Source organism: Panthera uncia, chromosome B1 (assembly GCF_023721935.1).
Source record: "Panthera uncia isolate 11264 chromosome B1, Puncia_PCG_1.0, whole genome shotgun sequence".
NCBI classification, from domain to species: Eukaryota; Metazoa; Chordata; class Mammalia; order Carnivora; family Felidae; genus Panthera; species Panthera uncia.
In genome coordinates, this window is record NC_064811.1 from 72,592,747 (window position 1) to 72,608,909 (window position 16,163).

General features: G+C 35.8%; 1 protein-coding gene and 2 long non-coding RNA genes across 10 annotated transcripts in view; 1 reads left to right on the forward strand and 2 right to left on the reverse strand.

Moving 5' to 3' along the window:
* LOC125923681 (uncharacterized) overlaps positions 1 to 11,719 on the forward strand; it is a 122,030-nt gene extending 110,311 nt beyond the window's left edge. For 2 of the 3 annotated variants that reach the window (XR_007458131.1, XR_007458129.1), the window contains 3 exons: positions 3,856 to 3,996; positions 5,137 to 5,210; positions 11,501 to 11,719. This is a non-coding gene — a long non-coding RNA (uncharacterized LOC125923681). Of the gene's footprint in view, positions 1 to 3,855; positions 3,997 to 5,136; positions 5,211 to 7,448; positions 7,534 to 11,500 lie in introns of all 3 variants that reach the window. The other variant, XR_007458130.1, reaches the window with a different exon arrangement.
* LOC125923682 (uncharacterized) overlaps positions 1 to 16,163 on the reverse strand; it is a 1,073,698-nt gene that overhangs the window by 145,231 nt on the left and 912,304 nt on the right. The window lies entirely within an intron of this gene.
* The window catches only part of SNCA (synuclein alpha), a 155,872-nt gene that overhangs the window by 61,322 nt on the left and 78,387 nt on the right, over positions 1 to 16,163 (reverse strand). The window lies entirely within an intron of this gene.

The following is a 16,163-nucleotide window of genomic DNA, read 5'->3' on the forward strand; positions in this document are numbered from 1 at the left end:
TGTCTGAATATAGTCTGGAACAAAAGGAAAGTATTAGACTCGTTCCTAAAATGACATCTATTATTTAGGAACTAGGTCAAGAAAGCCTATAATTACATATCTACTATATTTACATGGTGCTCCTTCATCAGAGAGCTCTTCTAGAAAACAGATGACAGTGCATAAAAATAAATTCTATTTCTTTCTCAACCCCAAAGTACATAGAACTTGACATGGGATATTTTCTAGCTAAAAAGCACTTATATAATCTAGCGTCAGCTTTAATTTCTCAAACATCCATTTTCTGCTACAATAAATTGATAAAGCCATTTATATTTCATTCACATTTGTTATATCTTAGTCTTTGTTTTTCATTTAGATAAATAGGCTTTTATACTCTAGACAATATAGGAAATCCCAAAGCTCAGAAAAATCACTAATGAGGATGGAAGGAATTAACCATTATGGAAGCTGAAGCATGTAGCCAGTACACAACATCACTTTGTGTTCATGTAACAAGGTCATCAGCGTAGCAACTATTCAGTGAGCTTGATTTTTCAGTATTACATCCTAAATCTGAAACATCTACTCTTAATAAAGGTGGTAACTTGGGGCGCCTGGGTGGCTTAGTTGGTTAAGCAACCGACTTCGGCTTGGGTCATGATCTTGGAGTTTGTGAGTTTGAGCCCCGCGTCGGGCTATGTGTTGACAGCTCAGAGCCTGGAGCCTACTTCAGATTCTGTGTTTCCCCTCTCTCTACCCCTCCCCTGCGCACGTTCTGTGTCTATTCTCAATAATTAAACGTTAAAATTTTTTTTTTAGTAAAGGTGGTAACTTTATGCCATGCCAAAAAAAAAAAAAAAAACCCAAAAAACTAGTGCTCAAATGTCATTTTTTAAAATTAATTAACCCTTTGTCTTTCCTCAGACCTTTTATTTGTCAGTATCTTCATTAATATTTCAAAGATTAACCTACATAACAGTGTAAATGCTAGGCTAAATACAATGCCTTATACATTGTAGGCATTCAATAAGTTCATTCAGTAAATAAGTGAAGGTTGGACGAAAAATATCATGAAATTTAAAATGGGTTTAGATATCACCTCTAAATTAGCTGAATTATGCAGGATTAGAACATTGATATATTTTCACTACTAAATTTAATATTATTCACTAAGGGAATGTGGTATTGGATAGTTATATAATTGATAGAATTATTGGTAGCTTCTAATATACCCACAGATTATGATTTTTCCCAACATCTAACTTTCAAAATATAAATTCTATAACATTTAAAGCTATAACATTTTTGATTAGCCTTTTCAGTAACTGCAGATCAATATTTTTTCCCATGAGTAAAAGCTTATTTATATGTACAATGAAATTTAGTACTTTATAAATCATTTGTAGTAATCCTATAAGAAATCTATAAGAGTGAAATTATGATTATAAAAATAAGTGGATTCTAACAAATAAAAACATCTTTCAGTAAAGTTTATGGATACCAAAAGGCATTCAACTTTTAAAAACCCCACTGTATAAAATCAAACAGAAAATGGTAACAGGGCCATAGCTAGTAATATAATTGCTACCTAACTATAAACTAATTTAATACTGAAATCAGTATGTTCACTCTTTTAACCTCAGAGAAAGAATATACACACCTTACTATGCAGAACTATCTTCAATGGGATTGCACCATTGAGGAAAATAGAAAATGGAAAGCTATAAGAGTTCTTATTTATTTCTAGTCCCAACAGATAATATTTCATTGATATTGGATTTCCATATACATTCAGGTAGAATATTAACATTTCTTGCTTCTCAGTTTTACTAACTGTAAAATTGCACAAATTATTTTCAGTAGTATCCAGAGATACTGTACTGTTAATTGGCATCATTAACATTTTGGAATTATGATTTTAAATATACTAGCTGAAGGCATGATTGGACGTTGGTAAGTCATGTACTTGATCTCTAAAGAGATGGAATTCATCTCTTAAAAGGTTTTTATCCTCATGTTACCTGTCACAAATTTGGAACTCATTTTCTTTTAATTTGCAAACTTTATTTTCATATTGGAAACAAGCTATAATTTTAGTAAGTAGAAGACGATTTGAAATGCAATGCTATCCATAGTTGCCTCTTATCCTCTGGGTTTCTTATAGAATTGTTTTTAGGGATAAGAATTATCTGGAAACCAGATGTTACAATTGCCCTAATTTTTAAGTCCCAAATTTCTCATTTCCATTTTGGCAAAAGAGGTCAAAAAGACATGATAGCCTTTTTGATCTGTCTTTCCCCAACACTAGTTCGGCAAGACCAGTGGCTTCATTCTTTCTGCTATTGTGGGTTCACACTTTGGTGTCCTTATTTATTCTGCCATCACTACCTCTGATTATCCCGAAGCGAATTCTTTCCAGGTCATTCTGTCATTAACCTTCGTTTTAAAGCCATAGATCTACACCCAGCAAACTATTTTAAGCAGGAATCAATAATCTTCTCATAATAACCACTACCACTAAATCTGTCATTGTTATGCTAAACACTTATTCAACACTTAACACATGTACTGTGCTCAAAGCTTTATTAAAGAAATTGAGGCACGTAAAAATTAAAGCATCTTGTGGTGCCTGGGTGGCTCAGCTGGTTGAGAGTCTGACTCTGGATTTTGTCTTGGGTCTTGTGAGTTACTTCAGTTTTGTGAGTTTGAGCCCCTACTAGGGCTCTGTGCTGTCAGTCTCCTTCTCTTTGCCCCTCCCCCACCCCGCACTCTCTCTGTCTCTCTCAAAACAAATAAATAAAACTTAAAAAAAAAGGAAAAGATTAAAGCATCTTACCCAATGTCTCATAGTTGGCAAATGGGATGTGAAACGGTAAAGAGCAAGCTTTCACCCATTATACTATAAGGTTTCCTGCAGTACCAATGTAAAAATTTCATTGCATCATCTTTTGGGATCTTCAGCTTCAAATTTATTTATAATGCAGTCATGACTAGGTCTGCATTGTCATTAGAAGTCAATTGCTAGAAAATTAGTGTGAAGAAAACAAAGCTAGGTCATAGAGTATCTGGATGCCTTAAAAAGACGTCTGGACTTTATTGTGTGTGTGTGTGTGGTAAGTAATTATGGAAGTGTTGTAGCTGGGATTATGCACAATTGCATTTTCAGAGACCTCTAGGTAGAGACTAGGGGAGAGATGAGGAGGTCTGAACTACATGAATGTTGATAAGCTTGGGAGGAAAAATGGAATCAAAAAATATTTGGAAAGTGAAATTTCTAGGCCCCCATGATCAACTGGATGGAGGGACGAAGGAGTCTTTGATGGCTACACCTCCAACACTTGGGCCATCACAGTCTATGCACTACAAAGTAGCTTGCTCTAATTCCACTCTCCGCCTGGACTGAGCCCTCCACATGGGCTGCCCCCCTAAGCAATAGAACTCCTATTTTCCAATTACCCAACACATCTGGATTATAGAAATGAGAGAAAAAAAATGAAGTCTGAGGATGCTGAGCTGTGACTGAACAGGTAGGTTGCAGGTTTGGCTGTGTATTGGTATATATTTCAGCCACTGACAGACTTCTATTAAATAGGATTTAAATGGTTCCTTACATTTCTAAGTAAAACTCCACTTTGCACTGAAGCAACATTAGAGCACCACAGATGCTTACCAAATTTAGATAACTAATTATCATGGCTATGCTTCTATAACTTAAAGGGATTTATAGCTTATTAATACATGTACATACAAATCCTATATAATTAAAATTATGTGATCTGCAAGACACTTAGCTATTTGCAAAAATAAAATAGGTATCATAACTCTACCTTACCACTTCAGCAGAAGACCTGATTTTCAAATATGTCTTTTTAGATTTACATAGGAAATCCTGTGATAAGCCACCATGCTTCATACCAGGCAGCCCAGGTTAGAAGGCTCTGGAGTCCTGTAATGCTCAACTAGGTTAATACTCAACTAGGTCAAGACGCAACTAAGACAATATCAAGGAATCAGGTAAAAAGCAAAATGGGGTACAATACATTAATATAAAAAAATCCCCCCAAAAGTATGTACATGAATATATTTGTCCAGATACAAACAGAAATTTCTGAATAGTACACCATAAACACTAGTTTCATTAGGATGAAATATACATTTTCAATAAAAAAAATATGGCTTGTTTAAAACATGGTTTTGATGAGAAGACAGATTTTCATTTTTTTTACTTCATATGTTTATGGTTTGAAGAGTGGGGCAGCAGAAGACAACAATATAAGAAAAGACAGATCAAGTCAAGGACTTGGCCCATAGTAGGCACTTGTTGAATAGCTGGTAAATAAAGAACGAAAGTCAAGTTAGTAGCAATTGGGGCTTTTATGCAAGTGACACACAAATCGACTTGGTGACGTGTTGACCTAACTTACGACTTTGACTCTGGTTCCTGACTTTGAATATTTTATTCCCAGAAACTACACACCCATATAGTAAAAATATACTACACACAGAATTCCCTGGACTTAAAAATATATCTAAGGGTGCCTAGGTGGCTCAGTCAGTTAAATGTCCAACTCTTGATTTTGGCTCAGGTTGTGATTTTGTGGTTCATGGGATCGAGCCCCACATCAGGCTCTGCTCTGACAATGCAGAGCTTGCTTCGGATTTTCTCTCTCTCTCTCTCTCCCCCTCAATCTCTCTCTCTCTCTCTCTCCCTCACCCTCTCTCCCTACCCCGCTTGTGTGCTATCCCTCTCCCAAAATAAATAAACTTATATATCTGTATATAGATATCTATATATATCTACATATATATAATTACATAAATATATATAATCACCCACACACTATATATATAGTGGGCTGGATCAGACTCTGGGGCTACACGGAAGGGGGGTGTCTACTTCCTTTAGGAAACTTTTTGCAGTAGGGGCACCTAGTGGCTCAGTCGGTTAAGTGTCTGACTCCTGATCTCAGCTCAGGTCATGATCTCATGGTTTGTGGGATTGAGCCCCATGTGGGATTCTGCACTGACAATGCAGACGGAACCTGCTTGAGATTCTCTCTCTCCCTCTCTCTGTCCCTACCCTGCTTGTGTGCTCTCTCTCAAAATAAATAAACTTTTAAAAAAGCAGATAAAGATTTAGGAAATTTTTTGCAGACAATGAAAACTCTACCTTGTCCCATCAAAGCTTCTGTATCTCAGGATGGAGGCAAGAAGGCTGACATTGAAAGGTAGGAACTCAGATATGCCCTTTCATCAGAAGCTGAAGTGGAATGGTCTTATCCTAAAAACACATGCCAATCTCTCTTAAACAGACCCATAATTGTTTCCAAATCTGTCACTTAGGAGAATTTTAGAAACATAACTTTGATAATCCCACGCTCCATTTCCAGAGTACAATAAAATCCAACATGCATTGGGTGCTCACTATGTACAAGACATATTTCTAAACAGTTAATAGCTTTTTGTTTGAGGTGAGTATTCCTATTGTTCTTCTTTGGGAAGAGTTGAGAGAGAGGCAAAGTGACTTGCCCAAGATGGCATAGTTGGGAAGTGGGAAAGCAAAACTCTAACATCAACACCAACCCAGAGACCACTGTTCTAACATGTTTGCTATCTGCCATCTAAGAAATTAAAGCAAATTAAAAAGTATGCCATGTCCTATTAATCTAAAATAGGCAGAAGAGATCTCAGAAAAAAATTTGCAGTATTTGACAGAACATTTTAAGTAGTTATGGAACATAGTTTGTTTAAACAAAGTGGTCTTTTTATGTACTTTTCATGAGAAATTTTAAGTGTGTTTGGTTGTTATTTTCCTAAGTCTGTGACTGAAGGGCCTTTGTTTACTGGAATACTTCACATACTTCCTTCCTCTGTTGTAGGGCATTTATTTCTCTTCAGATACCACAGGCCTAATATCTATGTATAGAGTTTCATTTTTTGTTATTTTCTGCCATTGTGAAACGGCATAAGAGATAGACATATCTGTAACCATGCCCGTGCATATATATATAAATAAGTTCTTGTTACATAATATAAAAATATGCTATGCTTCTTAATCTATAAACTAAATAAAACCACCTTTTGAAGATAAAGCTTAGTAAGTAGATACAATGGTGCCTCTAAGTTTATGACTTGCCTTTTAATATTTGGGTTGCAAATAAATTTGAGAGCTAATGTAGCGAGTATGATGGTTAAAAAGTATGAGATTTAGAGTTGGATATTTCTGAATTCTAATTAGTAAGTCTTTGAACAAAGGTAACTTGCTTAATTTCTCAAAATGCCTACATCCTATGTTATTGTGAAAATTAAATGAGATAATACATATAAAGGCCATAACCCAATGCCTGGTACATATTACGTGCCCAATATAAGTCAGTGATTATAATAATTTGCTACCAAGTCATAGTTAACAAAGTAGTTTAAAATACTGTTTCTTTGATTCAATGACCCACAATTTTCCATATTTTCCTGGTTTCTAATATTGGGATACATTTCTAAAATTATTACATATAGTATCCTCTCTGCCTGTCTCCCCAAGTTCTTCTAAAAGTATTATTAAATTAATAGTGTATCCTAGGAGTAGGTGTTAGATTCAAGACACATGGAAATAGTATAGTGCTGCATGTTTGTAGTTAGATTTGTAGTTAATAAAAGTATTATTAAATTAATAGTGTATCCTAGGAGTAGGTGTTAGATTCAAGACACACGGAAATAGTATAGTGCTGCATGTGCCCTTTGATGTGGAAATCAAAGGGCAATTAAGCAGGAAATGAGGAGATATTACTTTTTGCTTTGAAGATGAACCCTCCAAAGGTTCTCTTTATCTTTTTACATCTCCTCCAACAGTGCTAATTCTGTCCCTTGTATATATCCTTATGCAATTCATCAGCACATATCTGCTCTATGACCAACACAATGCTAGATGTTAGAGATTCTGGAAAGAATGAGATGCTAGCACCTACAGGATCTCAAAATAATATGAAAGAAGAATTTGCTTGAGGAATTCTTACTGCATGTTTGAGTGTAATTAAAGTGCCTAGTCACTAGTAGATGACAAATTTATGATTTTGGTAGTCATGTGGTACCTTCAGTCTTGAAGATACTAAAGGTCTTTCTCACTCAAATGTGGTGATGTTGTTAATTCCTTAGATGAAAGGGGTACTGCTCCAGTCAAAATAAAGTGAAAATTAAAAATGAGTGCAAATCTATTTTTGAAAGTGAGGAGAATTTATTGTAATTCATTTAATTCTTTATAGATCTCCACTTTTAAATTATCTCTGATTCTGTATTAATTATTCCTAAATGTATAAATTATATTCAAGGTGGTTACAATTGATTAAGCAAGACAAGATTAAGAAACACAAAACAAAGGGCATTATTTGAGTACAGAAGGAGATTTTTCTCCATGAACTGTCATTCTGTTTCTATTTTACCTTAATCTGAAATATGTACTTTGTCATTACCAGTATTTCCACAGGATAAGATTGAGGTCACAAGCATTTACTGAAAGACTTAAGCAAAAATGAGCAGCAAGATTAAGAAAGAAATAAGGTAAACAAATAGATGGCTACAAGAGTGGCCTTATTAAAGTCTTCAGTCTGTTGGAAATACTTGATATTTACACAGAGAGCAATTGCTTTGTATAATTATTTGTATAAACTGAGACTAAAAAGGCATAACTATAAATGTATATCTATAAACTGATAAAAAGTTTAGATGTGTTTGATGCTTCTCTTTTATTTTTCACATATATATGTGAAATATATATATATATACGTGTATATACGTACACACACACACACACACACACACACACACACAAACTTGCTCAATTGTAAGCATCCTGAATCTATGCTCAGAGACATAGAAACTCATCCTCAAGATTAAAGACTTGTTTTTATCTGGGTGGAGTCACAGAGTTGCCTTGGTAACAGTTACTATCACTAAATTAAGTGTTAACAATGGAAAATTTAAAAAAATACAGATGCTAAAGTGGGGCAGCATAGGGAAAGAACATTTTAAGTCTCCCCCCACATCTATTTTATACTGCAAGATACTTTGAGCAATTTTTGAGTGTTTAAAATATATGCATATACAGAGTGCTTCTTATGGAAGTAATCACCTTAAAAATTATGAAATGTAAAGAAAATCAGAATGGTAAAGGATTAAAAAGCAAAAGACACTGAATCTGAAAAACATGAAGGGTCACATAGAAGTGGCATTCTGCCTCTTGCTCCTTGTAAATTCTGTAACCAGAACCAGAGCATTTCTGGCATTTGGTCTGGAATAATTTTGAAGGGTAAGGCTGATTCTGTGATACTAAGCACAGACAATTTGGCATTTGGCTCCAAAAATATGCTCAGGATTTGTTACTTCTTCCCTCAGCAACAGACTCCCAGCCAAATAATTTTTAACCAAATCTCAGAGCCCAATTTTGCTTTAGTTACTGAGATCCTATTTCAAGTTGTTATCAAGATAAGGGGAGAGAGAAATACTGATACTTGTGAGATCCCAGGACAAACTGAATCCATACAATTTCTTTTTCTGTATTAAAAATAAAAAGAGGCAAGAAAGTATGATATTTTCAAAACACCTAGTTTTTTTCTTCCACCTTAAAGTCCAAGTAGGTTTTATTTTTTTAAACCTGGACTTGGTGGAAGAGAGAGCATGAACATTTAAGGAAAATATTATTTTAAGTGGATTATTTAAAATCAAAATCTTAGACTTTCCTTAAACTATTTCACTATTTTTTTTCACATAAAGGGCAGTTGAACTTTACTTCTAAAATATGCAAGACAAGTGAATAAAAGATAGTTTTCCTCTTTCATACACTTAATACTGATTTTTTTTTTCTTTTAGCAGTGTGTAAAAATTCTGGGTTTTGTCTTTTTAAAGGACAGTAAAATGAAACATTTTCCTCTAATGTATAACCAGTAAAATTTAATTAATAGTTATGGAGTATCCACAGTATAACTGTGTAGCTGGACTTCTTTAGCCTTTTCTTTTCTTTAAACATCAAACAACTGTTCCACATCAGAACTATGTCTTAGATTAGACGTTTAAATTAGGAACTACTACCATCCTTGATTTAATCTTTAAAATTTTAAATAAATACAGCCTAGTGTTCAAAAGATGCATCTATAACAGGTGTATTATACCCATAACAGGTGTATTAAGTTTTCATTGAATAATATATGTTTTTCCTTTAAGATTTTTGTTTGAGGATCATATTTCATAATCCACCTCTGAATCCATGAACACTGGTATAGGTGTATGATATGAAGTCCATTAGACAGACTTTCTGTGTACTATGTTCTTTCTGTTCTTTTTTAATAGCATTAACTTACATTTTAAATTCTGTGTTTTCACAAGTCATCAAATAATACTTATTTCTATGAAATTCAAAGGGATATTTACATAGTTGAAAGGACTGTGCTTTAAAAGGAACAATGAATTTTAAATTCCTAACTGGTAACAAAATTGTTATGATCTTTTCTAAATTCTTTTAGTATTATGCCCACTGAATTGTCTTTTAGGATTTTTAATTATATTCATTTCCTATTGACGCTATAATAAATCACAAAACATGTACTGGCTAAAACAATAGAAATGCATTCTCTTACAATTCTGGAGGTAAGAAGTCAGAAATGGGTCTCACCAGGCTAATGTGAAGATGTCCGCAGGCCTGCATTTCTTTCTGGAGGTTCTAGAGTAGAAAGTATTTCCTTGCTGCTTCAGCTTCCCAAGTCTCCCCATATTCCTTGGCACATGCCCCTCTGGGTCTATGGCTTTTCTTGGAAAGCCAGCAATGGCTGGTCAATGCTTTCTCAAGTGGCATCACCTTGAAGCTCTCTCCTACCTCTTTCACTTATAAGGACCCTTGTGATTACATATGCCCCACCTGGACAATCCTTGGTAAGCTGATTAGCAAACTTAATTCCAAATGCAACCATATTTTCCTTTTCCATAAAACAACATATTCTCAGTTTCCAGGGATTAGGATGCAGACATTTTTAGAGGTTAAAGAGGGGGGAAGGGAGGGGCGTGTGGGTAGCTTAGTCAGTTAAGCGTCCAACTCTTGGTTTCTGCTCAGGTCATGATCTCACAGGTTGGTGAGATTGAGGCCCGCATTGAAGCCCACTTGGGTCTGATTCTCTTTCTGTTCCTCTCCCACTCGCATGCTCTTTCTCTCAAAATAAATAAATAAATAAATAAATAAATAAATAAATATCAAATAAGGGGTGGGTGGGGGGAACAGAGAGCATTATCCCGCCCACCACATTAATATGACATTCTTAAAAGAAGAACAAAATTTGTTTTTGTTGTTTTGTTTTTGTTTTTTAGTATTATGCCTTCTATTTTACTAGGAATTAGGTAGAAACTAAGATTAACAAGTATTAATTAAGTAGTAAAATGTACAGGTACTAGCAGTAAACATCAAAACTAATCCTACTATTTCAATAATATTAAATAGTGATGACATTTGTGTTGCATCCAGCACTGGCTTCAATATAGATTTCACCCATCAGTAGCTGACTTCCAGCTGACCATCCTTTCTTAATTCCAGGTCTGTCCCACAATCATAGAAAAGAGTCCACTATGACACAAATAAAAGGTCATCTCATCATTTTCTGGATTCCTTTTTCTTCAACAGTTTCCATGTTTTGAATTATCATACAATACTAGTTCTAAAAATCATTGAGTCACCTTCTTTTGAAATTCTTCAGGCAATTTCTTTGTTTTCAATTAGTATATAGTATAAATTTATGTTTATATGACATCTCCAAGTGACCAACATTCTACATGAAATGGTCAGGGACTTCTTTATCCCCCAATAATAAAAGAGTCCCAGGACTTCATTGAAGATTAATCTTTGGAGACAAAAATCTGCCTGTTTTTCTCTTTCTTGCATTCTGATGCAACAAACACACCATGCACCAGGTTCTGCTAATTATTATTTCTTTGGTTTCAAATCATTCCCCCAGCCCAAACCACCTGTGTCCATACTAATCTCCTTATTTGCTTACCAGTCCCTTTTCAAATTATCCCCATACATAACATCTCCACTTACTGTGTCCTGCTTTTCTGATACAGGATAACAGATGAGGTTTTGAGACTAAATAGAGAAAGAGGGCATTAGTCCCATCTGCCTAGGAAGAAAACAACCAGCAAACTGTCCCTTATTTAAGGGAAGGTGGCTTCACCCCAATAAAATTTCAACGTATTTCAAAATTGCAACAGATTCTTGGGCGCCTGGGTGGCTCAGTTGGTTGGGCGTTCAACTTCAGCTCAGGTCATGATCTCACGGTCCGTGAGTTTGTGCCCCACAACGGGCTCTGTGCTGACAGCTCAGAGCCTGGAGCCTATTTTGGATTCTGTGTCTTCCTCTCTCTCTGACCCTCCCCCATTCATGCTCTGTCTCTCTCTGTCTCAAAAATAAATAAACGTTAAAAAAATTTTTTTTTTGATTGCAACAGGTTCTTTTCAGTTGGTTTTTGTTTGTTTGCATCTTTTACAGAAAGGCCAACATTTCAACTGAGGCCGTGGAAGCCAAGGACATTTTTACTGGATTGGCCTTTGTGCTTGACAACTGACTGCTACTTCAACTATACTCTAGTGATAATTCTTCCTCTGTATTATTCATTTAGGGAAGTATGATGCTGAAACACCTAAGAGCTGCCTTTCTCCAGAGCTAGAACTGCAATTACAAGTAAATAAACTATAGATTTTTCCCAAATCTGATGGGACTTTCTTTTTTGTGCCTCTACATATTAGCCATGCAGATTGCATATTTAAATATGTTTTTTAAAAGTTGTCAGAGATGATTATTTGATCATAGATTTCTAAGTTTGCAAAAAATGGAACATTAAAACATATAACAGTGGTAGCAGTACTTACAAAGAGAAACACTTTCCAATTAGCAAAATGTGAGTCTAGATATAAGCATCATGTACAAAAATCACAAACCTTATTGCCAGCAAAAAATTAAACCAGGTCTCTCCCCTCTCCCCATCCAGGGAATTTGTTTATGCTTTAAATGTTTTTCCTGACATTTAAACTGGTTTATGCATTTTAAATATATAAGGGCTTACTTGTCTCATCAAAGAGACAAGTATGAATGCCCAGAACTTTCTGGTATAAGTGTTTATAGAGTCCATCCACACTTGGAGAGAAGAAGTGGAAAGACAAAAACAAAAACAAACAAAACAAATGACTTGTTTGCTGTTTCTCCTTTCATATCCAACCTGTTAAATCTTCTTGATTATATATCCTAGGTAGCTTCATGCTTTGTTTCCAGATGACACTTTTCTCATTTCTGCATCATCAATCATCAGAATGGTCGTTCTGCCCTTAGTTTTGCTGCCCCTAAGTCAGACCTCAATATTGGTGAGAAAGGTCCCATTCTAAAATACAAATCTTAAAATCCTTCAGGAGCTTTTCTTCCCCTGTAGGAGAAAGTCAACTCTCTCCAGCATGAGGTCTCACCCCACCTAACTTTTTATCTCAACTTCTTCCTCTTTCACACACATTCTCTTTCTGACTCTCAGAGTCAGGAAAAGCACATCGCATCTTGACTTTTCCTGAATTGAAGACCTACTCTTTGCTGCCATGTTTCTTCATTTGTTAATCCACTTGTCCAGCATGCTTTTACTCACCTCTACACAGGAAGAACTACAGATCAGATCAAAAGGAACATCAAAAGTGTCACTCTCACAGTCCTTTGCCAACTCCTCAGATTCCAGCCAGTGCTGGATGCAGTTTCCCGTGGGCTTTGATTTATTTTGTGCCAGCATCTTGCCTTAAAATGCTGTGCCTTTTTTATTTCTGCCGAGGGGTTTCTGCAGTGCCAAACCTAAGAGGGACTCCGGCAGCAAATCACGGAATTCTATCCTAGTGGCAGCTTTCACATGATGGGAGATAGAAGTTCATGAGTTTCTTTCTCTTGTCCTTCAACAGATAATTCAGGGAAACTGTCCATATGATTCTTGAGATAACAGAGAATTTGAGACTCCATTGCCCTCAATAACATTGCTTTATATCGGCTTTTCACCTGACCTGTCACACTCTCCCCTCTTCATAGGGATTTCTACCCAGATAAACTACCTGCATCCTCCACTATACTGCAAAATCAGCTTCCAGCTTCCAACAAAGCTAAGACAAGGCCCCGCTCCTATTGAAACATATCCTGCCTCTGTGCTTTCAGGTCCCAGAACCTACTTCTACTATAAAACTCAGCAACAGAAATTTCTTTAAGTATGGGTTTTCTCATGTTCATCTTTGACTCACTAGTGTTAATACAATCCCTGACAAACTACAGATGTCCAGTAGATATTTGATGATTGAATAAATGAACTCAGAATTCTCATTTGTAAACTTTTTGTTCAACTGTGGGCTTTAGGAAACAGACCTGTAAAACACACTTGTAACACTTACAGCTTCAAGTACTGAATGGCAGCTCAGAAATATTTGTGGGATGAAAGAATATGAAGGAAGCTGACTCACCAAAAGAACACACATGGCCAAAGTCTTGAAGAAACTAATATTTCCCCAATGTAACTTGAGATAGGTGGTGAGGGAGAAAGAAAATGAGATGGGCATCTTTTCTCAGGCTTCACAGCTACAGATAGTAACCTGGGGAAGGCGTCAAGTGCAGTCTGAAGGAAAAAGGGACTAGAACCAAGTGTCGCTTTCGTTCGCCTCTGTCAGTCAGCCTTGCTGCAAAGCAGTCCCAATACAATGGTGCCTGGGCAAGGTGCCAGCGCTCTGCAACTTACATTTTTATTCATCAGCACCCAGAGCTGTCAATACCTAGTGTTTCCCAAGGTTTCTTCTTTGTCTTTTAAAGTTTCAGAAAAACATTACAGAAGAGCACAGATGTGGATGTTTTGCTGGATCATGCATCCATCCCTGACCCTCTGAATCCTGTAGCCAGCCTTAATGTTCTGCCTATACAGTATTCACTAATTCTTATTATTCATCATCTTCCTGTACAGTATTCACTAATCCACCAACGAATGGTCTCAGATTTTTAAAAATCAAGCCCAGAGTCTTCTGGCCATTTTCTTTATCAGCATTCTATGGGTTTGAAAATAAATTTTGTATTTTCGGAATGAACATAAAATACAATGCAATTATTTGCTTGATGGTAAAACTCACGCATATTCTTACAACTATGTTAACAATAGCCTTAAGCTAATAATGTTTATTCAGATATAAGTATGGATTCCAGGATGGTGGTCTGGGGTATACAAAAGTATATCTTATGAAGATTTGAAGAAAAAAAAACTGTAATAGTGGTATGAAATGTGAAATTATATGAAAAAAACATCCTGAGAAATAGCTAGCAGATGAAACTGAAGTATTTTTTTAATCGTACTACTTTTAAAGTGACCTGACATATTTTACATAATAAATATTTAAAAATTATTTAGTTAATTTTTGGAGCACCTGGGTGGCTCAGTCGGTTAAATGTCGTCCGACTTCAGCTCAGGTCATGATCTCACCCTTTGTGAGTTTGAGCCCCACGTCAGGCTCTGTGCTGACAGCTCAGAGCCTAGAGCCTGCTTCAGATTCTGAGTATCCCTCTCTCTCTTTCCCTCCCCTACTCACTCTCTGTCTCTCTCTCTCAAAAATAAATATCAATTTTTTTAATTTATAAAAAAATTGATTAATTCTAAAATGATTTATTATAACATTTCTATGTTTCTTATGGAAAAAATACTTTTACCCAGTTATAATTTTTTTAGTTAGGGAAATGATTTGTTTACTTGAAACATTGATGTATATAAATGGTTATAGTAAAAATTTCTTAAAACATAGGTAAAAGTTCTACCCATACTTAGACACGTGGTTAGAAAAAAAAAGGCAATAACTTTTTATATAGGATTCTTGGGGTAAGTAGAATTCATTTGTTTTGTTAGCTTTGGATTGTAATGGAGTTTGGAAGCAATGGAACCGGCTGGACTCCTTTGTCAAATCCAGTATATGAAGGTGGTTGTGAAGTGAAGATTTATATGTATATTTCTTAGCCCATGGCTGAAATGTAAGTTGCCAAGCATTTTACTTTTTCCAAAAGTGGGTATTAGGCCTGATTAACTCAAATACTCAAATTTTCATTTGTTCCTTAAAAACAGTTCCACACTTAGTATTCTTCACACCCCTCTCTCTTCCTCCCTCTCACCCCTCACACTCAAATTACTACCTATTTTATCCATTGCCACATTTGAAATCTGGGTCAGACCTGCAGTGATGTCTCACCCATACTTGTGCTTAAATTTCTTAATTGGAATTTTTATTTCTAATCTCTTCCCTTAATTCTACGTATGTCTTCAGAATTTTCTTTCTAAAATCGAAATGTGATTTCACCTCACCCCTTTTGAAACACTGTCAATGTGTTCATATTGCTACCGGCTAGAGTTGAGATGCACATGACATAAAGAGTGACTCGCTATATGGCAAACCCTACTTCCCAGCTTCATTTCCGGGTGTTCCCTCTCACGGTCTTAGCATGGTGTCCAGGATGAATGTCGAAGGTGAATGTAGTAGTTGTTGCTTTCAGTGAGCTCAGAGTCTAACTGGAGGAGACAGAAAGGTAGTAAAGTAACTTGGTGGTGCAATGACAACAGTGAACACAGGTGCCACGGAAGCAGAGAGGAAGAATATATAATAAGCCAGGCTGGTAAGAAGAAAGTTAGGGAGACTTGACTGGAGCATGCGATGTCTGCAGGAAGTCTTGAAGTAGAGGGAAGAGTTGGCTAAGAGAAGGGGAAAGAAGGCAAGGAAGAGACTGGTACAAGGGTACCAAGGCAAAAAAAAAAAAAAAAGCCTAGTTAGAAGTGATTTGGTGCTGCAGATGTTCAATACTATACCTATCACATTGTATTACATACTTTGAGACACCATGACCTCTGTTTATCTTTGTATCTCTAACCCACAGTGTGACCCACAAATGTTTTGTGAATATACGGGTTGCATAAGATTGGATGGTTAAGTGGGTTTGAAATTTTTCAAACCTCCTGTTATGGAATCACAGAGATATGCAGAGAAAAAGTCCCAGCTGTTAAGAAGCATGTGCTCATAAACTATGCTTGTAAACTATGTTGAATCTTGAAAACTATGTTTAAAAAAATGAGGCAAAAGATCATATTAAAAAAAAATCCCCAACAATTTAGTATTTGGGA